The following is a 25,860-nucleotide window of genomic DNA, read 5'->3' as shown; positions in this document are numbered from 1 at the left end:
ATTGCGAAATAAAGAGGTGAGAACTTATAAGGTTCAATGGCGTCGAAGTATAGGTTCTGAGTTTACTTGGGAGCCCGAAGAGTTTGTTTTGGTTTATCTTCCTGCTTGTCATGCTGCGTGGATTGCGAGGACGCAATCCGATTCAAGTGGGGGAGAGTTGTAAGATCCTGTTTTCTCAGCAGAGTGGGACGCCATCCAAAAGGGCGGGACGCCATCCCATATTGAAGGGCTAGACGCCGTCCAATATTCTGGACGCCGTCCAGAATAGCTGCCAGACCTGATTTTGTGTTTTTAGATATTTTGATGTGGGTATTTTGGTAATTTCACTTGGGGAACGACTTAAAGGCCCAAGATCAGTTGGTGGAGCCTCATTCACTCTACTTTCAACTACCTTATCTTCTTCCATTAAAATCTAGAGAGAGAGTAAGATTCTAGTGTAAGAAAGCTCCATTTAAGGAAGAAGAAGCTTGTTTCGGGTTACAGCTCGAGCATTAATGTTGTTCATCTCCTCACTAGCTACGTTTGGATTGTGTTGGTAAGTCTTAACCTTGATTTCTTTACTTTAATTAGTTTAAGGGTTAGGGTTTGGGTTAGTGTTGCACATAAAACCCTTTTGTTAGTGATTTGGGGGTTTGGGGTAAGTTTGGGTCATGAAAACCCAAATGATGATTAACCTAGGGTTTTAAAAGGTTAAATTGTGTAAATGGGTCTTAAAGGTTAGGTAAATCACTTAGTACACTTGTAGTTAATGTAAGTGGGTGTCATTTGGGTTGTGGATGACCCAAATGGGTGTGTTGACCTTGAAATGGGTCAAATGGGTCTTTGATGACCTAAGTTGTCTTGCAAGTGTGAAAATGAGTTAAATTTGTGATTAAAAGTGTATTAAGACTATAAATGGCTAGAGTTAGGGTTTTTGGGGAAGTTAACCCATTATTAGGGTTAAGGGTGCAAAATGGGTCGGAATTGCACCTTGGGTCAAAAGACTCTAGTATGTGAATGAGTTGGTTGATCAACGTGAGTTGTGATTTTGATAATGTGCTAAATGTAATAGGTACGTTACATTGAAGTTGCAAGCGCGGTTATCTTTCGCAAGAAAACTCTAAGGTGAGTGGAATATCTATATATGTATGTATATGATTTACATGCCCGTATTAATGGTGTCACATAGCGGTTGTGTGACCATAGTTGTGAGGCATAGCCGTTTTTGCCCACATTTGTTATTTATGCACATAGCCGTGTTTGTGCATATGGTGGCGAGTAATAGCCGTGTTTTACTCCCACGTTGTTGTCGTATTAATTGTACACATAGCCATGTTTGTGCGCATGATTGTGAGTAATACCGGTGTTTTACTCACACATTGATCAAGTGATGCCATAGCCGTTTTTGGAACACTTGGGGGTGATGCCATAGCCGTTTTTGGAACACCTCGGGGGTTAGTATACCATAGCCGTGTTTGGGAGCTAACGATTGTTATGAACATCGATGACTTGTTTCGCGAAGTCATTCCCTTGCGAAGAATTTGGTTGACCATGGGTTTATAGTTGATAACGTTAGCATTTAATTAATGTTATGATTATTATGCTATTAATGTTGCTAGTTGTACGGTTTGATGATACTAGCTCGTTATCGAGATGTTTTGCGATTGTATGCGTTATATGATATCGTGGATGCGAGTAGATAAATCTTATATGCATGTATATATTTATTCTACTCACTAAGCATTAGCTTACCCTCTTGTTGTTTACCTTTTTTAGGCTCGGGCGCGGACAAAGGAAAAGGTATTCGGTTGGATTAGTGGCCTCCCGCTTATTTATGATAGGGGATGCTTTTGGGTTAGCTTTTGGAAGTTTGGCCAAGATTTGGGTAGTTTAACCCCAAACACCATGCTCTAGTGTCGTTTGGAAATTAAACTTGTATTGGTCGAAACTTGTATTTTTGAACGAAACTCGTAAAATGGGCGATGTGGGCCCGATGACGTAAAACTTGTTTTGATTATATGAATCTCTTAGTTTTACTTATATTGTCATGCTGGAAAAAGGTTTTCGTTTGAAAGTGTCGGGAAGCGGGTTTTTCGCTCGTGTGAGTATGGCCCGGATCAGTAGCTGCCAGGCCTTCTGGACGCCGTCCAGATCTGCTGGACGCCGTCCTGGCCTTAAGAGCTGGACGCCGTCCAGATGAGCTGAATCAGAAATTTTTTTTTTGGTACACGTTTTTGGATTTATGAAGTCGGGTTGTTACACAATTCTCATAAATATACGTCCCATGCATTGAGACAAAAATATCATTCATATGGTGAACACCTGGTAACCGACATTAACAAGATGCATATAAGAATATCCTCTATCATTCCGGAAAATCCTTCGGACATGATAAAACAACATCGAAGTACTAAAGCATCCGGTACTTTGGATGGGGTTGGTTAGGCCCAATAGATCTATCTTTAGGATTCGCGTCAATTAGTAGACTGGTTTACTAATTCTTAGGTTACCAAGTAAAAAGGGGCATATTCAGCTTCGATCATTCACCCATATAATGTAGTTTCAATTACTTGTATCTATTTCGTAAAACATTTATAAAAATTGCGCATGTATTCTCAGCCCAAAAATATAAAGGGTAAAAAGGCAAATGAAACTCACACTACTGTATTTTGTAGTAAAAATACATATGACGAAACTGAACAATGCAGGGTTGGCCTTGGATTCACGAACCTATATTATTCATATATATATATATATATGTATATATATATATATATATATATATATATATATATATATATATATATATGTATATTAAAACATATAATCGTACTCGTGCAATTATATATATATATATATATATATATATATATATATATATATATATATATATATATATATATATATATATATATATATATATATATATATATATATATATATATATTGTTATTAATAGCATACTGGTTATACTATATGTTATTTAGATAAATTTAATTTATATATTTTATATAACTATTATTTTTCATTAATAATAAAAATGTATATTAAGGTTTATATATGATAAAAAATATATTTTTATACATTAATTGATATCTTTTGTATATAGTTTAATTAATATCTTTTTAATAATAATAATAATATAGTGTAATGTATTTTTATATAAAAATATCTATTTGTAATAATATACTCCCTCCGTCCCGGATTAATTGTCCAGTATTCCTTTTTGGGACGTCCCAGATTAATTGTCCACTTCCAAATATGGAATGTAAATTTGATAAAGTTTACAATATTGTCCCTAATGAATTAATTAAATTACAAAGGTGAGAGAGAATTCTAATTAATTAGTTGAGGGTAAAACAGTAAAGTAAGAAAAAAGTACAGAAAAAGTACAGTGTGATAATGACATTTCTTAAACTGTGTGTTTTTTGTCTGGGGACAATTAATCTGGGACGGAGGGAGTAGTTTTTAGTGATAAAAAAAATAATAATTTATTCTACCTTTAGAAGCTTTTCCTAAAAGAAAATGGCAGAGACAGGACTCGAACCCGTAACCTCTCAACCAACCGCTAACACTTTAAACCATTCCTCTATTTTTATTTTTCTGATTTATTCTTAACTTAAATGTATATAACTCGTAATATTTTTGTTTTCTTCATCCTATTAACATTAATTAATACTATCACATATCATAATCGCCACCCATCTTTATCATCATCCTCGTTCATCATAATATCATGTATCATGTTTCGGTCCAACAGAAAGTGTACGGCCCAAGTAGTTGATTGACGAGCCCAACAGACATTTCATGTCCTCGGCCCATCTAGCAATTTTAATAGCCCAAGTTTTTATTGCAATTAATAAAAAAAAAGCTGCAGTCGACTGGGTCTTGTATCGAACCCAGGACCACTACGCCTACAAAGCATACACTAAACCACTCTTCTGTGATAACATTTCTGGTCAGTTCACGAAATATATTTCCTATATATCTAACTGTTTCTTTTTCCTTCTCACTAACCAATTATCATCATATCGTCGAACAGAAACAAGCCGATTCATCATAATACATCATCATCTTAATACAATATCATCATCATCGCATTAAATAATGGGTGTGTGTGTGGTTCGTCGAACAAGAAAACAGAAACGTACATAGTTGCAATTCGTGGTCTAGATTGTCTCAAGAGCCCACTAGTAACCCGATAACAAGCCCAAAATTCATTCTAATAATTAGTCCAAAAATCAACCGTCCACTTCGTTTAAGCAGCCCAAAAATACATCGGCCCTTCCATATTTCCTTTACCAATTATTGTCGCCGTTGGAGTATCCAAAAAGAAACATCATAAAATAAAAGAAGTTGGGCACGTGAAGGATTCAGGAGGTATTGTCACGTGTAATCCCACTTACAGTAAGTATATCATGACTTTCACATGAAGCACTTCAATGTTTAACTTTTTTTTTAAGAGAAAGAAAAAGGATAGCAGCAAGTTTACGGTTTAAGAAGGTGACACTTTTGGATTGTTGTTCGATGGTGAAACAGAAAACAAGCGAAGAAGTAGAAAAGAGTTGCAGGTGCAGTGGTTAACTAACATGAGTAATAGGGTGGTTCTTTGCTACTACCTCAAAAATAGAAATTGGAAGAGAGAGAAAAAATAGCAGTGGTGGTAGTTTTCTTGGACTGAACAGTAACAAAGGAATGATGATGATGGTCACTTGTTATGGTTGTGAGGTTATAGTGGACGAATGCCGAGTTTAAAGTGGATGGTGTTGAATATCGTGATGGTTCCATCGAAACAGGAACATTTATTGAGCAGCAGGAATAGTGGCATTCCAAGTGGGTTTCGATGATAATCGAATAAGGGTGATGATTGTGGTAATTCAAGGTGATCAAATGGTGTCGACGGTGTTGGGTGTAGATGGCAACAGGATGAAAATAGAACATAATAAGTAGTTGTGTTTTCGAATAAAAATACCAGTACTAGTGTAAAAGAATGCAAGAGTGATGTAGGTGATATTGGTTTCGAACAGGAAAGAAAAACAGCGAGCGTTGTTCATAAGGTAATCAAAGTTAAATCAGAAAACATAGATAAATAACAAACCTTACATAAGACCTGGTAGTTTTTGTTGAATCCAACAGAAAACAAGTTGCGAGCAGGGAAAAGAAATAGGAAAACAATGGTACGATGGTGGTTGTATGTGCAAGTGGGTTTCACGAAAAATACAAGGTGGCCAAAGGTTGGTGTTGTGGTTTGAAATAATAAAAAGAACTAGGAAAGAATGATGATGCTCGGTTGTTTAACAGAAAGAAAGAAAAGAATATAGCAAGTGGGTTCAAGATGTGAAAGTGGGTGTGTGTTATTTTACTCTATCAATATCCATATAAATATATGTCTAGATACACCCTTAAAAGATCAAAGAAGAAAAATTCAAAAAGGTGAAACAGTAATCAATCAAAATCCAATTAACAATAGTGATTAAAAGTTCAGCATCCGTTATGTTTGGTTTATTCTACCGACAGTTTTTACGAAATGTGTATCGTGCGATATTAGTGGCGGATAAAAGTGTTCAGAAAAATCTCAAATTTTTAGATTAACTATATTTATTTATTTAGGTCATTATGGTATAAAATTCAGTCATTAATTTAATAAATAAAAATTACATTAACTGTCCATCTCATTTAAGGGTAAAATATAAAAAGTGTTAAAATTAATTAATTAGATCCTAAATATACTTTTAATAATCCTACAACTTATATAACTCATTTTCGTATCACCGTTTATTTTAAAATAATATAAGTTCGAATTAAACTTCTCTAAATAATAATCGAAACGTCCAACGAGTATTACAATCATTAAATATTTATTTTTAATATACTTTTATTTATATATATAGATATGTTTTAAATAATAATTATTATATTTTTGTTTTATTTTACATAGATAAATTTTGGTAACAACAACATACAATAGTTAAAATTATATTTCTAATTATTATATATATACACACATATCAAGTTACAATTAATTGTTCGTGAATCGTCGAGAGCAGTCGAAGGTCAATTGAATATATGAAATAGTTCAAACTTTTTGAAACTTAAACATTACAGACTTTGCTTATCGTATCGAAATCATAAAAGATTAAGTTTAAATTTGGTCGGAAATTCCCGAGTCGTCACATCCTACTCGACTCGGTCAAGACACACTAATGCAACCTAATTCCCTACAACCAATGCCCTGATACCAAATGTGACGCCCCGTACAAAAATAACGTGTACGGATCATCAACAACAGGATCATTACAATGTCAAACACTATATGGTGTTTTAAAATACGTTTGCATTCATAAAAAGGGTAACTTCTTTACCTACGTCAAATGTTTACAAAAGATAACTTGCTTCTATAAATAAAAAGGCATTAACATAGTACGTGACACAAAGGTCATTACAAAATTCATTGTTCAAAAGTAACATAGGTTGTGAATGCAAAGTAAAAGTTTCATGTAGAGACATCTCTAAACGAAGCAGTGGGAGTCTAACACAGCAAGTCTAACAGCGAGACTAATACAGCGGAAGCATCAAAAGTCTAAACACCTGAGAAATAACATGCTTAAAATGTCAACACGAATGTTGGTGAGCTATAGTTTAATTGTAACAGTAATGTAAGGTAGGCCACGAGATTTCGTATTCCAAAATAGTATGAAAAGTATATGCTTAACCGTGGGCACTTGGTAACTAACTTAACGTAATATCACCCCCTAAAAGTACACTTGGCGAGTGCGTAAGTTTACGAAGTATTAAACACCCGTTAAATGCTAGGGCAACTAGCCCGAGTGGGGATGTCAAACCCTATGGATCCATATCTAAGATTCGCGTTCACCGGTTCAAAAACCAATGACTAAACGTTATCGAGCTAAGGGGAAAGTTTATGCCGTTGTATAACCCACACATATATAAAGTTTAAGTACTCGTGCCTAGTAAGTAAAACATAAAAAGCGCATGTATTCTCAGTCCCAAAAATAGTTGAAGTAAAAAGGGAGCTATAACTCACAGTGAATAAGCAGTAAATGTTGATATGAACGTATGCAAGTAGTAAGTCAGTACGAAAGGTCGTAAACCTAAGTCAAAGGTCACTAGGTCAGTATGTTGTCCCCATAAGTTTAAAATTGCATAAATTAAGTTTAAGTGTCATCATCGTCATTATCGTACGTAAAAAGTAAAGCAAGTTTTCAATCAAGAATAGAGGTCGAAACAAAGGCTGACTTCGTTCAGCTGCTACGACCTCTATACAAATCGAAAAGACGCGTAGTCAGTGGCCATGGCTCCGTATGTGAGTCCTCTAACCGTTGACCAATTTTCAGAACCTAACTCGTCTTTTTTTGACCGTGGCGATGGTTTAAGTGCGAGTAGGTCAGAAATTTCAGCACAACGTTACAAAGGCGTAGTGACTTTCGGAAGGCTATAAATCCTAAACCGTATATCGGATTAAGACGAGTCTTAAACGAAAAGTCATATACTCGAACCGAACTATCTGGAAATCAACTTTTCCAGAAGCCCAGGGGCCTGATAAGACCCTGTAAACAGTAATCAAGTGCTTCGGTGGGATTCTTGGTGCTTGATGCTCATCACGGTTCTCATCCTTGATGCTTGTAGCTTCAAGTGTACAACTCATTGATGTGTTAGCATCACTTTAACCAAGGTTTAACCATCAAAACATAAGAGTCAAGACTAAGAATTAAAACACAACTCATGTGAGAGTTTGAGCAAGGTGATGAACCAAAGTTACATCAATTTTCTTAGTTTCAACACAAATACAAGTTATATTAAGCTATAAACTTTGAATCAAACTAAATAAGCAAGAACTTAAGTTATAGAACTTAGATCTTAGCTAAGTATTAAAGACCTTAGACTAAAAAGTCTAGATCTCATGTTCTTGGTGAAACCCTAAGTCATAACACTTAGACTTTCAACTTTTACACAACCATAAGTTATGAAACTTAGATCTTGTAAAGTAAAGTGAACATAATCTAATGAACTTTTGTTTAAACAAAGTAGAAGATCATAAGTTACACAACTTAAATCAAACACAAAAATGACACCCTAAGCTAGAGAGCTTGGATTCCTAACAACACTTATGAGATCTCAAGCTAGTAAGCTTGTATCTTTTGTTTCATGAAAACACAACTCACAAATCTAAACTATAACAAACTAAAGAAGATCATAAGTTAACAAACTTTGATCTTAACAAACTTTTTGTAGAAATCTCAAGCTAGTAAGATTGTATTTCAAACTTTCTTGAAGATCCATAAAGTAAAGTGTTGGATCTACAAGTTACATGAAGATCATAAACATAGGTTTTGATCTTTAAACATAAATAAAGAGATCTTAAGTTTATAACTTAGATCTAACAAGATTATGAAGATTCAAAGTTAAAAAGCTTGAATCCTTCATGTTCTTGAAGACTTTTCAAAACAAGGTTTAAATCTTACAAGAGTTATGAAGATTCAAGTTACAAAACATGAATCTTTGATTACGATGATGATGAATCACGAAAATGAAGAAGAAAAAGAAGAAAAGAAAATCAACAACACTTACAAGTTATTCAAGTTTTAGAGAGAAGTTAGTGTGAGAAGCAACTAGAGAGAAACTAGAGAGAATTTGTGTGTGTTTGTGAAAAATGAAGTAGTGAATGGAGGGTCTAGTATTTATAGGCAAAAAAAATCACAAAAAAGACAACAAATGTTGGTGATGGTGGGGGGGGCCAAGGTGGACGGTTTTGGAGGGTGGGGGGGACCATTTGGCCTCATGTGGTGGTGGCATGGTGTGGTCCATGGTGGTGGTACAAGGTAGTGTTGGTATGTTGGGTGGTTTGAGACATAATGTAAGTATTAGTACATAAGGCATGCTAGTTACTTGTCTAATTATTTACATGGGCTAATTATTAAGTAAATGGGCTAATTAGTCCACTAATTAGTCCACTAAGTTGATCAGGTTGGGCCATGGAAGTCCATTAAGGTAAAAATCCATTAAAGTTAACTAGTGAGCATTAGTAAACACTAAGCGTAATTAATAAACCATCAAGACAAGTAATTGTCATTAATAAATAACAATTATGTTTACGTAGTCATAATATTCCAATTATGACAAAAGTTTAACGTGTACCAAGTACGAAGCTCGTTTTAAACGACAAGTGACGCTAACGGTCATAAATGCATTCGGGGATCAAGTTAAGTGATTAAGCACTTAATAACACGCTGTAAGGTATTAACGAAAGTAATTATCATGAAATAAGATCCCAGAGCACAAACTAGCTCAGTACGCACAAATACGCAGTTTCGTGAAAACACAAAGCACAAAAGCAAGTCGAAAAAGCCGAGTCGTTACAAATGGACATGCGGATACCTTATATGAAAAAATCGTAACAATATGGTCTTCAAAAAGGTTTCGTGGAATCCTCCGGTGGCGCTCAATGAGATTCAAGTGAAGAGTTTTGAATGGATTGCGAATAGATCTAAAACCTTGTCGATTGATTGGCATTCTTGGCTCATGGATCCAAAAAAGCTAATTATCTAACTATGTATGTATATAGATTTTGGTGAGTTGTAATTTGGGGTAACGAATATTTTGGTGGATACTCCCTTAGCATTCACTTGTATCCTTCCCATGTAGATAGTGTGGTCTCTAGCGGGTGTGTGCGGTTTCCCCGTCTTGTACTATACTTTTGAGTAATAATATATTGATTTGCCTTTAAAAAAAAAACATGGGATGTGAACAAAAAAAAAATTTTAATTCAAAGATTTCCTTAATTGGCGTTCCATTTTTTTGGAGGTTTTGAAGGCAATATAATATTTTCTAAAAGGATTTACAAGATACTTGTAATCTCACAAATATTTAAAACTTATCTTTTTTTTTTAAAGTAGCAGCAGTCAAACATATAGACGATCTCGAACTCGAGCTTCGTATGTTGAGCTCGTTTAAGCTCGTGAGTCTTAACGAGCTTTGCTATATATATATATATATATATATATATATATATATATATATATATATATATATATATATATATATATATAGATACACACACACACACACACACACACTATTGAAATGACCCGTGAAACCACGTGTTTGTTTAAACGAAATATTTAATGATATGTTTTAGTTATTAAATGAATGTAAATGCTAAAGTCATTTAGTTTAATGACCCGTGGAGCTACGGAGTCCGACTAAAAAATTTGTCATTTTTACAAATATGTTGAGACATGTATTTTCGCATACATATTAACGTAATTAATCCTATAAAGAGAATTCATATTTTAATATTAATAATTAATAAAAAATAATAATTATAATTATAATAATTAAAATAAATAACAATAATAAATTGAGTATTTATATTTTTAATAATAACTAATAATTATTAGTAATAACAAATACGTTTTGAAATTTTTTAAAGATTAAAATACAATTATTATATATAGGTTGTATAATATGTTTCAAAATTTGTACAATTATTCATTGGGTGTTTTGTAATGATTGTAAATATTGTTTTAAAATTTGTATATATGGTCATGGGGTGTTATAATATTGTACATAATGCTTCAAATATTGTACATATGGTCATGTGAGTGTTTTACCATAATGTTGTACGTAATGCTTCAAATATTGTACATATGTTAATGAATGTGTTTTATTATAGTGTTGTACATAATGCTTCATATATTGTATAATTAACATGTTATTATTTTTATTAAAGAAATTAATTATATTAATGTCATCATCATGAGGGGCTTACAAATTTTTCTTTTTATTTTTTCATTTTCTTTAAACTTTGATAATCTTTATTTATGACATCATAATTTTAGAGATTTAGTAGATACTATAGATAGATAGAAGATATATATATATATATATATATATATATATATATATATATATATATATATATATATATATACTTTTTTAATTATAATAATACTTACAAATTAAATTTAAATTAAAGCATTAAAATGTAAAACTTTGGAAACTGATTTCTTGAACGCCAAAACCAATGCCAATCAAATTTAATGCGTGTTTATTTTCTAAAATGACGGTTCAATTTAAGTTTAAAATTTACTCCATATATAAGAATATCAGATATGTTCCATATAAAATTTCTTTAGAATACACCTTTAAATTCTTTCTCATTTCGCATCTCTCGGATTTTCAGTAAGGTTTCAAGTATGCATGTTTTAGAATTTTTACCAATGTAATACTTCCGATTTGACTAATATTTGTCTATTTATTCTATTATTCTACTCTATAATCATCAAGAGGAATATTGAAATGAAACCAATTTTTAACTAAAGATTCAAGGGACCAATCAGAGTGCGACACGTGGCGCGATAATCAAATGTGATTAAAAAAAATTAAAAAAAGTTTTCGAAATTTTTTTTTTTTCTAAAAATTTTTGTTTCGAAATTTTTTTTCGATTTCTTTTTTCGAATTTTTTTTTTCAATCACATATGATTGGATTTGACATGCAGTTAATCACATGTGATTCTGCATGCCAATCACAAGTGATTGTAAAACTCAATCACGTGTGATTCTGCATATCAAATCCAATCACATGTGATTGATTTTTTTTTTTTTTAGTAAAATGACGAATTTTAATAATTTTGTGCTAAAACCTTTAAACACCAAGTTTTTGATCAAAACTTAATCAAATCACCAAATTAAATTATGAAATTATGAAGATATGATCACGAAATGCTAACAAACTTGGTCAAATCACCTAATTAAAGTTTTTTTCCGGTTGAAATTTTTTTTTTAAAAAAAGTTGAATATTTTTTTCAATCACATGTTATTGGATTTGACATGCAGAATCACATATGTGATTGAATTTGACATGCTAAATTAAAAAAAAAAATTAAAAAAAAAGTTATTCAAAAAAAAAAAATTTTAAAATTTAAAAAAAAAAATTTTGAATTTTTTTTCCCAATCACATATGATTGTCGCGCCACATGTTGCACTCTGATTGGTCAGTTGGATTTCAAGCAAATTATTAGATTCAGGGGATTACAATCAGGTTATGATATTTAATTTTTTTTGAAAGGCAACAATTTTATTAAATAAACCGCGAAGTTACAACACGAAGGTTTCTATGGTAACCAAACAAGCCGTTAAGCTAACATATACAAATATTACACGAATAATTATCGACAAGTGATTGTGGACTATGAAGCCAAGAATGGGAATCGATTTGTTTTGTCTTGCATACTTTTGCGATCCACTCGAATGATTCAAATTGAATCTCACATTGCGCAACCGGAGAGGTCCAACAGTTTTTGTTGAAGACCATTTGGTGTCGGTTCCACCATATGAGGTAGCAACATATCCAAAGAACCGTTTACTAAATCTTGAACCCCGAATCCGACATTGTAACATTTGAAGAACCTTGAAGAATCTCGCTCAAATTAGCCCAAGAGAACACATTTAACCCCCACCATTTGAATACTATTTCCCAAATCTCGAACACATGCTTACTAAAGAGCAAGGCGTGATCAGCCGATTCCACCCCATTGTCACAAATAGGGCAACACACGGAGTGGAGATCGATCACACATTTGTCAAGCTGTTTTTTTTTCCGATCTCCATACGAAAATTTCCATTTTTTTGGCACCAAATTATTTCTCAATGATTTTACCACGTTTGAACCTACAATTAAAGTCTTTGAGTCGATTAAAAAAGAAAGTCTTTCTGTTGTAAAAAGCCCATTGTTCGAGCCTTCCCAACGCCAAGAGTCACTTTTTTCCGGATCAAGACAACAATTGGAGGTTGTCGCTAATAATGCTGAGAGTTCTGATGCAGTTCGGCCTCCTGGATCCCGTAACCATTCCCAATTCCAGCACCACGTTGAACCATTCCAACACCATCTGATAGGTCAGATCATGGTTGGATTGAGTAGAAATGAGGGATGCGAATGTGTAAGAGCAAAGTCGGACAGTGAAGAACAAAGTCGGATGCAGAGCAAAATACAGAAATTGTAATTTCCACAGCTTCTTAAACTCGTTACAATGCAATGACTATGTTGTTAGGATTGTAAGGTTCCTTATATAGCCTTTTCTAAGGAACCCATCCTTTTCTAATCTATTCACTTTAAACACTATCTATTTTGGGACCTAACAATCTCCCCTTAGTGTTAAAAAGTGAATTTTACAAATTACAATCCTAATCATACATTCTAAGTGGTCCATATGTAGCTCTTCATCTTGTACCGTCTCGATCAGAAAACTTTACTTGATTATCTGATCAGCAGTTAGCCATGGTTGCCACACTGTTCTTGGATCACCTAAGAAGGTCGGATATTCATTCATTTCTTTGAATGGCCTTCTTTTTCTCTAACCACGTTGTATCTCGAAGTGTCTTGTATGTATTCAAAGTTTGAGACGATCTCTAATATGCTTGATGAATTCACCAATGCCCATTTTGATGTCAGCATCGTCAAACTTGTTTTGTCGGTACTTCAGATATTTCAACGCAGTTTTGAGTGTACCATCAGAATATTTATTTAGTTCACTTGTTCTGATGAACACCTTTTCTTTCTGAGAATTGACGAATACAAAACCTTCTGGTTCGAATTGTGTCTAAAACTGTCATATCCTCAAGTGCTTTTATTGATTGATCCAGACATGTAATCCGTATCTTTTTCCTTTTCGCTTCAAGACCTATTTGTAACGACCCAACTTCGTTTTACCAAAAACACGACATAAATATTTTTTTTTAAACAGACAACCTGGACGGCGTCCAGCAGTGAAGACAAGGATGGCGTCCAAGCCTTTTGGACGGCGTCCAAGCCTTTTGGACGGCGTCCAAATGAACTAAAAGTTTCTGCTCAGTTTTTCAAATTCACGCGGGCGGAAAACCCGCTTCCCAACACTTTTAAACGAAACGGTTTTCACAACACATTAGTATAATTATAATTAAGAGATTTCCACAATAAAAATCGGGTTTTACAACACCGGGCCCACATCGACCCAAATTACAACAAAGTGACCATTTTGACCCATTTATATATATATATTGACGGATTAGGACTCTACAGCCCAACCCGATACCATGAGCATAATCCCGGGGACTACCAAATCCCCCATCCGCGTTCAAATATCCAAAAGCTACCCCATCGAGCCCAAGCGCTCCTAAGCATCTAGTCTAACAACTAGCTAGCTTCATCATCACAATACCTGTAAAAAGGTAAACAACGAGAGGGGTAAGCTAACGCTTAGTGAATGAAATAATTATACATATACATATATAATCTACTTACTTGCAATCACTTACACAGTACCGCATACAAGCTAGCAATTCAACAACTATGCAAACATCATGCATAAACCAATATCCGCAATTCACAATAAGCTAGCAACACCAATAGCATATAGTTCACAATTTAATATGCTAATACAAAATTCACACAACCATGGTTAACCAATCGTACAAGGGAACGGTACTCGCAAAAAACCGTAGGAGTTCATAACGTCCATTAGTGTTACTTAACACCGCGTAATCACTAATCCCCCGGGTGATGTCTTAAACACCGCGACTAACTCACCTCCATGACAATGTGGTGTCTTGAACACTGCGACTAACCCATATGTCAATCAAAACAATGAGTGGTGTCTTAAACACAGCGACAATTCCACTTCCATGACAATGTGGTGTCTTGAACACCGCGACAATTCCACATGTCAATCAAACCAATGAGTAGTGTCTTAAACACCGCGACAATTCCACTCCCATGACAATGTGGTGTCTTGAACACCGCGACAATTCCACATGTCAATCAAACCATTGAGTGGTGTCTTAAACACCGCGACAATTCCACTCGTTACGTAGAATGTGGTGTCTTGAACACCGCGACAATTCCACATTCCACGCTACACAAATAAATACATTATATACGTACACGCATAATTATTCCACTCACCTGGGAATGCCAGCACAAGTCATGTACAACATGATCTTCGTCATCAAATCCGAGCAAGTAACCACCTATATCACACATTGGTACAATATACACATAAATAGCCATTCTCTAAAAGAGAACTCGACACAAACATCCCTTAGCTGAGGGATCACACCTTGCTCGCCAAAACCCGCCCATTTAGTCACCTAATGGACACAAACCAATTACCACTTCGGGTGGTAATTCAAACCAACTCAACAAAGTACGATTTAACCCAAATCATACTTTACACCAATTAGACCAAACCTATATCTTTACACTAAATTACTACTTAGGTAGTAATCATTTCAAACGTCAATTACACCAAAAACCCCAACACGTGCAATATCAGCCCATATTGCTTTTGACCACGTTTGACTTATGTTAAAATACCATTTTAACCCAGAATCACTTTTCACGATTACCTTCATTCAAAAATGTCATTTAACACTTAACAAAAGTGTTTTACATCCCTTTAATCCAATTTAGTGTCATTACCAAATTCGACCCAATCAAAGTCAACCCATTTTGGCCAAAGTCTCAAAAACATCTTTAATCACTAACGGCTAGTGATTTACTTTTCAAAACACAATTTAACACTTGAATCGAACATTTATATCCATGGTTCATCAAATCTTGACCCATAACTCAGTTTGACACCAAATCAAGGTTAACACCCATTTTGTCATACAAACATGTTCTTATGAACATCTAAACACTAACACACTTACAATCTAGTGATTAAACACCCAAACCATGACCAAATTTGTCCTCCAACCCTAAACCTACAATAATCGGGTTTACTTACACAATACATAAAGTAAAACCCCCAAATTCATGAGAAATGGGGTTTATAACTCTAACTAACACAAACACTAACTCAAACAAGAATCAAACACTACAATTCGGATTAGGGTTTACCTCAAGCAGCAAAACGGGCTCTAGTAGCTAGAAACACCAACAAGCACCAAGAACTACTCCAAATTTGGGCAAAAATCACCACCTTCATCACCATTTGAAGCTTCCTCTCACTAGAACTCTCCTCTCTCTCTCTCTCTAAGATGGGATGAGAGAGTTGTAGATGTGAAAGTGATCCAAAAGTGGATCTAAAACTGATATTATGGCCTCACATCCGTTCTCAAGTGAAAAGACACAAATACCCCTTTTATTGAAATTCCAACAGCTGGCCCGTCAGGCCATTTGGACGGCGTCCAAAATGGCTGGACGGCGTCCCATCTTTCTTTGGTGGACGGGGTCCCAAAAGCTGGACGGCGTCCCACTGAACTGAGACTGAAACTGAAACTACAACTTCTTTCAGGGACTGAAATTGTCTGAGTCTGATTCTGATGTAAATTCTGAAAATGCATAAGTGTTAGGTAGACTTTTAGTAGCGCTTTCTGATGCACCATTTACTGACACTTTCAGGAACATTTTCTGATGCATAAAATTTCAGGATCTTACAACTCTCCCCCACTTAAATTGGATCACGTCCCCGTGATCCCCGTCACTTAACAACCCGGGCCCACACTTAAAGGTCCTCCGACATCCTTCCAAACTCGATGTGCACAACGAATTCCATTCACTCGAATATCTCCCCACACGCTAATAATCACTAGTGTGTATTACCGCAACAAATGGTATCTCATACACTCAATGTCCAAATGCCCACTTAGGAAAAATACGGAAGCCACCATTATTCCTTCAAGTCCTCTCGGCTAAAACTCGCAACGAGCTATATCCATAACTGTATCACCTTAGGAGATCTACTAGGTCCACTACGTCTTGAACCAAGTCTTGTATTAATCCAAATCGAGAAGGATTCATGCCTCATTGAAACTCCGTACTTCGTCGGTTCATAAACACATCACTCGACCGGTCAATCACGAATGTTCTCCAAATCAAGAACCAACTTCCTCCGGCTCCACAACTGGGTCATTCCTTCAAGGAAGAAATTTCGGTAACCCCAAAATAATCACTTAGGAGCACCACTTTTCCATCAATTGATCCGCACACGACCATCCGTCACTGGATTAATCCAGGACGACAATAATACACCATGAGTTAGACGAAACATCAACACTTCGTCACAGGGTTTCTCTCCTAAACCCTGCAACACATTCATACAATACGGCTTCCTAGTACTAGCATGAAGACTATTCGCATACTAGAATCTCGTCAACGGCGAATTATCATCACAAAATTCCGCAATTCGCCACACGACCTACAAAAGTATTCACCAACGCCGGGTGAACCTTCCTACCTAGACCGTCCGTTAAGGATGGTCTCGACATTTCAATGAAATTAACGGTCGCATCACTAGGGAACACACTCTCGCAAACAAACAACATCCGCGTGTCTCGATGTGAGACAATCAGAATCGACACTCCCTGCTTCACAATCATCCGTAAAGTGGAATAATCCACTGACAATTTCCAAAATCACATTTCCCGACAGGGAAAATACAGTATTCACCATGGTATCGAACTCGTTCCCATTCAATAATCCTATCTGAGTTTCACAACAACTCAGATTTTCACTACGAAAGCACCCACAATGACAACTTCATTTTCTCACTTCCGTGGTCTCAAACTGCATACTTGGTCTCATACCGCACCTTGTGTGACAACCCGGAAATTTCCAACCAAATTTAAACTTTAATCTTTATATGTTTCCGACACGATAAGCAATATTTGTTAAGTTAAATTGCAAGAATTTTAAACTATGTTCATACATTCATTCAACCTCGACCAAGTTCCAACGATTCACGAACCATTAAACGAATATGATTATATATGTATATGTGTATATATATTATAACTTGAAACGTAAACAAAATATTAGGTTAAATACTTTATATGATTGTATCTGTTTCAAAATGTTTATCAATGGAATTAGAAGATAAGATCAAATGATTGAATTATCAGATATATTGAATTATGATTACAAGTCTCTGTTGAAAGGCCCACGTTGATTTGAGAAATCTTTCCATTTTAACAATATTCGAAAAATGGTAAAGTGATTTATAAATAAGAATAAATTGTCAATCATTGAGAACTAGACAAAGGATAGTGGAAGATTGAATCTCATAAAGACTCGATTGATCTATTTAGTTTCAAACGTACAAAAACGTTTTCAATTTAAAAAGAACTTTATTATTAAAACGTATATAACTTTTATAAATATCTAGAATCACTTTTACAACTCATTACTTAACTAGTATGATAAAGATAACGATATTTATATTTTATTTTATTAAATATATATAACAATTTAAATTAATATTATATATATTTATACGCGTATTATACGTACATAATTTTATACTTTTACTATACTTAAACTTTACCTTTACTTTATTTTTACTTTACTTTAACTTTAATAATTCACTTTAATAATTCATACTTTAATAATTCACTTTAATAATTCATACTTTAATAATTCACTTTAATAATTCATACTTTAATAATTCACTTTAATAATTTAAAAATCTATTATAAATAGAATTCAATAGGTTTCATTATTTCATAGAAACTTGAAAATATTTTTCTCTAAACTCTCTCAATCGATGTACATATATAATTACTCCGTATTATTTCAAGATATTATTAGTATACATAAAATATTACGACGGAGTGCTGTCCGAGTGATTTCGAAATTGTTTTTCGAGTAGGATAGGATTAAGGAAATTATGGGTTATAGCTATGGAGGTGATTGAGTATGGTTCATGGGTATGCTCGTGAGGTCAATATAGTGTTTATCATTTCCGTTGCGTCTACGTACCTTTCCTGCAATATTGAATCTCAATATTGATACGTGAGTACTCATAATTTAACTTTTACATACTAATAGTGTATCCCTGACTAGTGCTCGAGTATGTAGGATTATGCATGCATGTATTTTTGATATTGCCCTTAGACAGGTTAGGTTGAATATTGAATTAGTTACACTTGCGGTTGAGATAAGGTATAAGATATGCATGTCGTTGGAAAGCTAGCAAAAAATTAAGAACTTTTCCTTTAGATATCGAATGGTTTCGATGAACGGATTAGAAGTTATAATCAATTGAATTTTCGATATTTTTATTAAAAATGATTATTATTATCGTCGTTTTTTTATCGTCAATCTAGTTTTATCTTATTATTATCATTATTATTATCTTTATCAATAAAAGGGATTTATCATTAAAAATTGTTATTTTTTTTATTATTACTATCGTTATTATCGTTAAAGTTATAATTAGTATTATTATTATTATCCAATTATTATTATTATTATTATTAGTATTATTATTATTATTATTATTATCATTATTAATATATATATCATTATTTAAAAATGGTTATTGTTTTTGTTATTATTATTATTATTACTATATTATCATTAAGATAATTATTAGTATTATCGTTAATAATGTTATAGTAACTATCATTATTAATATAAGTGTAATTAAAAAAAATATTGGTAACACCTAATTATTTTGATTACTATTATTATCATTATTATAAACACGATATAAAAGACGATTAAAAGCTATTAAACGAAACGATTAGGAAATAATGAGTAAGAGTATCATGATGAAATTAAAATATTATAAGATATTGATTTAGGTAAAATTATCGTTCTTATTATTTTTATCATTACTATTATTATTAAAAGTATCGTTAGTATTAAAACTATCATTTTAACAAAAATTATCATTTTAATAGAAATGTCATTGTTACTATAAAATATCATTATTATTATTATTTTAAATAGAATTATTATTTTAAAGATAATATTAAAAATTATCGTAAATATTAAAGTTATCATAATTAGAATTATCATTTTATCATAATGTCATCTTAGTAATTATAAATATTGATATTTTTATAATAATATATTTTTTATAATAATAATTATTATTACAAAATAATACAACTTTTACTTACTATCATTATAGATATTATTTTATCAAATAAATATGCGATACAAACATATTTTACTACGTGTAATAACTTACTTTAATAATATCTATCATATTATCTTTATGATACTAAATGAACCCTATAAATTTTATTACTTAATATATATAAAGGTATATTTTATTACATAAATTTAATATAAAATTTTATTTATTAATAAATAAATTATATTATTACTCTAATAAATCTTTTAAAAATATTTAAAAATATAAAACGACGATATTTAAACTATATATTAATCATGTATAGATTTTTGGAAATTATTTTAAGTCAAATTTACTTTTGTTGACTTTTGCATATTAGTCTCGAGCATTAGGATTGTGGTACACTATGACTTGACCTAATTTGTTAGACAAATATTGACCAACACATAATTATATATAATTAATTTAGGTTCGTGAATCCGAGGCCAACCTTGCACTTGTTCAATGACGTTATATGTATTTTTACTACGAAATACAGTATGGTGAGTTTCATTTGAATCCCTTTTACTCTTTACATTTTTGGGACTGAGAATGCATGCGCTTTTATAAATGTTTTACGGAATAGACACAAGTAATCCAAACTACATTATATGGTTGAATGATCGAAATCGAATATGCCCCTTTTTATTAAGTCTGGTAATCTAAGAATTAGGGAACAGATACCCTAATTGACGCGAATCCTAAAGATAGATCTATCGGGCCCAACAAGCCCCATCCAAAGTACCGGATGCTTTAGTACTTCGAAATTTATATCATGTCCGAAGGAGGATCCCGGAATGATAGGGGATATTCTTATATGTATCTAGTTAATGTCGGTTACCAGGTGTTCACCATATGAATGATTATTTTTGTCTCTATGCATGGGACGTATATTTATGAGAACTGGGAATGAAATTCTTGTGGTCTATTAAAATGATGAAAATAAATGATTATGATAAACTAATGAACTCACCAACCTTTTGGTTGACACTTTAAAGCATGTTTATTCTCAGGTGTTAAAGAAATCTTCCGCTGTGCATTTGCTCATTTTAAAGATATTACTTGGAGTCTTTCATAGCATATTTCGAAGAACGTTGCATTCGAGTCATTGAGTTCATCAAAGATTATTATTAAATCAATTTATAGTTGGATAGTGGATATTATGAAATGGTATGCATGCCTGTCAATTTTCAATGTAAAGAAAGTTTGTCTTTTAAAAACGAATGCAATGTTTGTAAAATTTATCATATAGAGGTCAAATACCTCGCAATGTAATCAACTATTGTGAATCGTTTATAATGTATATGAACGGGTCCTTTCACCTTGGTACTTCACGACCACCTTACATAAGAAGACTTACACTTCCTTCGTTCCCATCATCACAATCTTCAAGCAGAACATTCCGGAATCGTAACGCACGATCTCGAGTCGACATCAATAACACGTCACTCTCCCTCGTTAGGAACTCTGAATACCTGTCGAGGCTTAGCACGGTACACTCTGACACTTCACTATACATAATACCACCGGAGCTTCCTCGGGCGGCAGTAGAAACTCCCCCACTTAGGATTCAGCTCCACATTCTCACAACCAAAATGATAACATCCCGCGAAATTGTCATTCCACGACACACATGACCATTCTTAGCGTTGATCATATACGCCAAATCACTCTAATTCACTTCAGGCTCTCAGAGCCGACATACACAGTCACTTGAGATGTCAAACACACGATGACATCGTACCTTCATACTACAATCACAATTAATAACCTTTCATCGTTCACAAAGTGAACTTCACCAAAGCACTACATACGCCTCTAAGACTAGGCATATGCCACTCCACTTAATCAGTCGTGCATCTCAGTCGAGATCACCCGCCCTTCCACGCAACGAACCTTTATCAACAATTGCTCACTCTCATGGAGAAGAGTGACCAATTCCGACACCATAATTGTGTCCACCACAATATCAACACTTCATCATACCCTTCGGACTAACTGACCATTAAGTCCGTCACCAGCTCACCGGTTATCTTTACCCATCTATCACTTAAGAGCAACAAGATTTGCTCACCTGTCACTTTATAAGAAGTATTCATCACAATGCTCTTAAACTTCGACTTTCGCAACTGTCGAATTACTATCACCCGTCGATCACTATTATAATCTCCGATGCTTCCAAGGGTATCTCACGGGCACCCTAAGCACAAAGTGATCACACCACTACCGGAGTTGAACATTACACTAGTAGGTATAAAAAGGCACCTAACGCAGTGTCATGCAGACTCCCACCACAATCAATCGAATTTTAGAAAATCGATCTTTAGGTTCTATACACCCGATGTCAACCATCTCTCTATAATAATGACCCGAAGTCATACCTACCCGACAACCTTACGGTTTATTGTCTTATCAAAAGTTCTAAGCGATCACACGCTACCCGCAATTTCCACAAGGCCAAACGATATGGCCTAATGAGGCCCTTCATCTAACGCTAAGGAGATGCTCGGGAACACCAAGTCTTATACCCTTCTACATCTCGCTAAAACCACTACTACAAGGGATATTCCATTAGGAATGTTACCTTATAAGCCACAACACACTAACACAATCATCGTTATATGGGTCCCACTCCCATGAGTTTAATGACTCGAAGACTCCTCGATTCGCCAATTCTAAGGCGACTCACAACTAGAATCCTAACACAATTCTCTAACCACACACTCTACCGAGTGTAACTCAAAACTTCAATCATTAGACTTGTCGCATTCCATTACGATATTCAAGTCCTTGTCGCACACACGCAAGCGTAAATCAGTCATCCTAGTTACGATGGGTAACTAAAACCAATAACAATTTCAACAGTGCACCCACTACTTATGGTGACTAAGCACGCACCAAACTCATGAGTTGGCTCGCTCACTTAACTAACCGAATCCATCGTACACTTTCCAACTCACAAAGAACCTGATGTGATAAAAAGCACATCACTCGAGACTACTATATCCTAGGAACCAATAAAAGATTCCCAATTCGTCCCGTTCTACCCCAACCATGCCACGTTTCCTCCGTTCGGTACTTGTCATGTCATGCTTAGTGTCAAGATACACTTTCATAATAATGGTGATCGGTCATTATTACAAATGCGTACCTTACCATTTCCACATGGTCACACAAATGACTTTACCCAGACTGACGCAACATTCACACAAAATAACACGCGATAACTCCTAGTACCCGAATGACCAAAGTCCTTACTGTGAACTTGATCACTCAAAATCGCCAAACATACGAATCACTCCAATTGATTCATCCCTAGGATACCGCACAAAAGATGCCTGTATATATACACCTATATAAAATATAATAATAAATGTACACAAGTACACCGCAACCACAAGTCAACCTACATCCTAGGTGACTATCACTAAACAATGTCCAAGTTCGCCTACTTACATTAGGCACTAGCTATCTAAGGCACTAATTTACACACGAAATAAGGCCCCACATAATCACACTTTGGATAAAAACAAGTCCTAGTTAGTCACCTACTCTAAGGCACTAACAAATCTCAATCCGACCCGTATTCCTACAAGTCCCAAAAATAATGCATAACTATGAATAAGCCTAAGACTAGACACCTATTCTAAGGTCACCCAATTCCCTTAGACTATGCTCTGATACCACTTGTAATGACTCAACTTCGTTTTACCAAAAACAAGACATAATTTTTTTTTAAACAGACAACCTGGACGGCGTCCAGTTATGTGGATGGCGTCCAGCAGTGAAGACCAGAACGGCGTCCAAGCCTTTTGGACGGTGTCCAAATGAACTAAAAGTTTCTGCTCAGTTTTTCAAATTCACGCGGGCGGAAAACCCGCTTCCCAACACTTTTAAACGAAACGGTTTTCACAACACATTAGTATAATTATAATTAAGAAATTTCCACAATAAAAATCGAGTTTTACAACACCGCGCCCACATCGACCCAAATTACAACAAAGTGACCATTTCGACCCATTTATATATATATTGACGGATTAGGGCTCTACAACCCAAACCGATACCATGAGCATAATCCCGGGGACTACCAAATCCCCCATCCGCGTCCAAATATCCAAAAGCTACCCCATCGAGCCCAAGCGATCCTAAGCATCTAGTCTAACAACTAGCTAGCTTCATAATCACAATGCCTGTAAAAAGGTAAACAACGAGAGGGGTAAGCTAACGCTTAGTGATGAAACATGACTAGGAACTTAGAAATCAACAGATTTAACTCATACAATGGCGGAATAAGTGAATCAAACCCTCTAGTGAATACGAGAAGCTTTTTGGGCTTAATTAAGTCAAGCCATAATAAATAATGTGTGATTAGATCAACACCTAGAGCTATTATTCACCACCTGGGTGATTTGGGCTGAGAGAGAATCGGATGAGCTCACCAGATCTGAGTGATGTGTGTGTAAATGAGAGGCTTAACCTAAAAATGAAGAACATAATACTTTATATACCCCTTCTGTTGACTCACCCGTACGAGTCATCCATCACACGTACGAGTTAGCTTCATCAGCCGTATGGGTGATCACTCACTCGTGTCTTCTCATTTAGGTTATAACTGTGACTTAGCTCAGCATCAACCGTGCGTATGTGCCTGTCAGCCGTACGAGTGAGACTTCATCACACTTCTGACTAAGTCTAACATAGTCAATCATCCTTATCGCGTTCCTGCAGTTCCTGTAACCACATATAAACACAAATAGGATAATAACGAGCGATCATGGTAGCCTGTAAACTGTTGTACCTGCAATGAACGTGGGTCAGATGTCTAGGTACTTATATAAAATGCATCAACAACTCCCCTTAAGACCTAGAACATCTATTACAATAAGTAAACGTCCATAAACCATGCAAGTTCAAACATACAAACAGTTTAGTAAGGTTATTACAGATCCAAATTCTCTCTCGCATAAACAAACATAAAAAACACAAACAAACTAGCAAAACAGTATCAGACATGGATCAGCTGGCTTGAACTTGGTTTGAGCTTTGAGCATCACTTTCTTTGTTGAGGTAGGCATAATAAACATCAATAACACGTTGATATCTCATAGCTTCCTCCTTTCTATCATCTCTGAACGTAATGTGATGGCGGTGAAGAGTCTCCACATCAAATCTCGATAAGTTCCTTAGCCACATAGGATCCAAGATCCTCACATTGTCGAACTGTATGCTTCCATCTTCTTTCTCAATTGCAGTCAAGATCACTGCTTCTTCCGACAACTCATCGTAGAACCACCATCTGAAGTTCTTACATATATCCTTGGGTAATGGCATCAAGGGAGATTGTTCCATGTACTTAGCTGGACGGAACTTAACAACACGGACAGGTCCACCTTTAGAATTTTTCTTTGTCGGGTGCATGGAAAACCTAGCGGCTGTTGACTTGAAGATATCCCACTTTCATGTTCTATACTCAGTTCTAAGCTTTCTTTGAAACCATCGGGAAAGATCACTATTTTCAGCGTTCAACATCTTCAGCTTCGCAAGTTGCATGATCTCGAAGTACGGTAGAGTTTTGAAGTGACTTGGACGTGCCATATAATCTACTCCACCTTCCCTCTTGATCGCAAAACAATCGATCTTCTTGAAATAGCCCCAACTTAAATTTTTTCCCTTGGAGTACTTCTTGGTTCTTTTCCCTTTCTCATAGAAACTGACAAACTTCGGCTCGAGTTCTGGCTTATTTACTTGATCAGGGTTAATAATGTTCTGTCTCCACCAACTCTGACAATCTTCGTCTTCCTTAACATTTCTATTCACCTTAACCCTATCATGCACAAACCATTTCTGAATCTCATTCCATCTCTCTGCCTTGGCTTGTTCAGCTCGGAGTCTCGTCTTCTTCAACTCAGTTTCATTTCTTTCTTTTTTAGCGAGCAGTTTCTCATGTCGAATTCTTTTGTTTCTATCTATCAACACA

Source organism: Rutidosis leptorrhynchoides, chromosome 3 (genome assembly GCF_046630445.1).
Source record: "Rutidosis leptorrhynchoides isolate AG116_Rl617_1_P2 chromosome 3, CSIRO_AGI_Rlap_v1, whole genome shotgun sequence".
Lineage (NCBI taxonomy): Eukaryota > Viridiplantae > Streptophyta > Magnoliopsida > Asterales > Asteraceae > Rutidosis > Rutidosis leptorrhynchoides.
Note: the sequence above shows the minus strand (reverse complement) of the source record.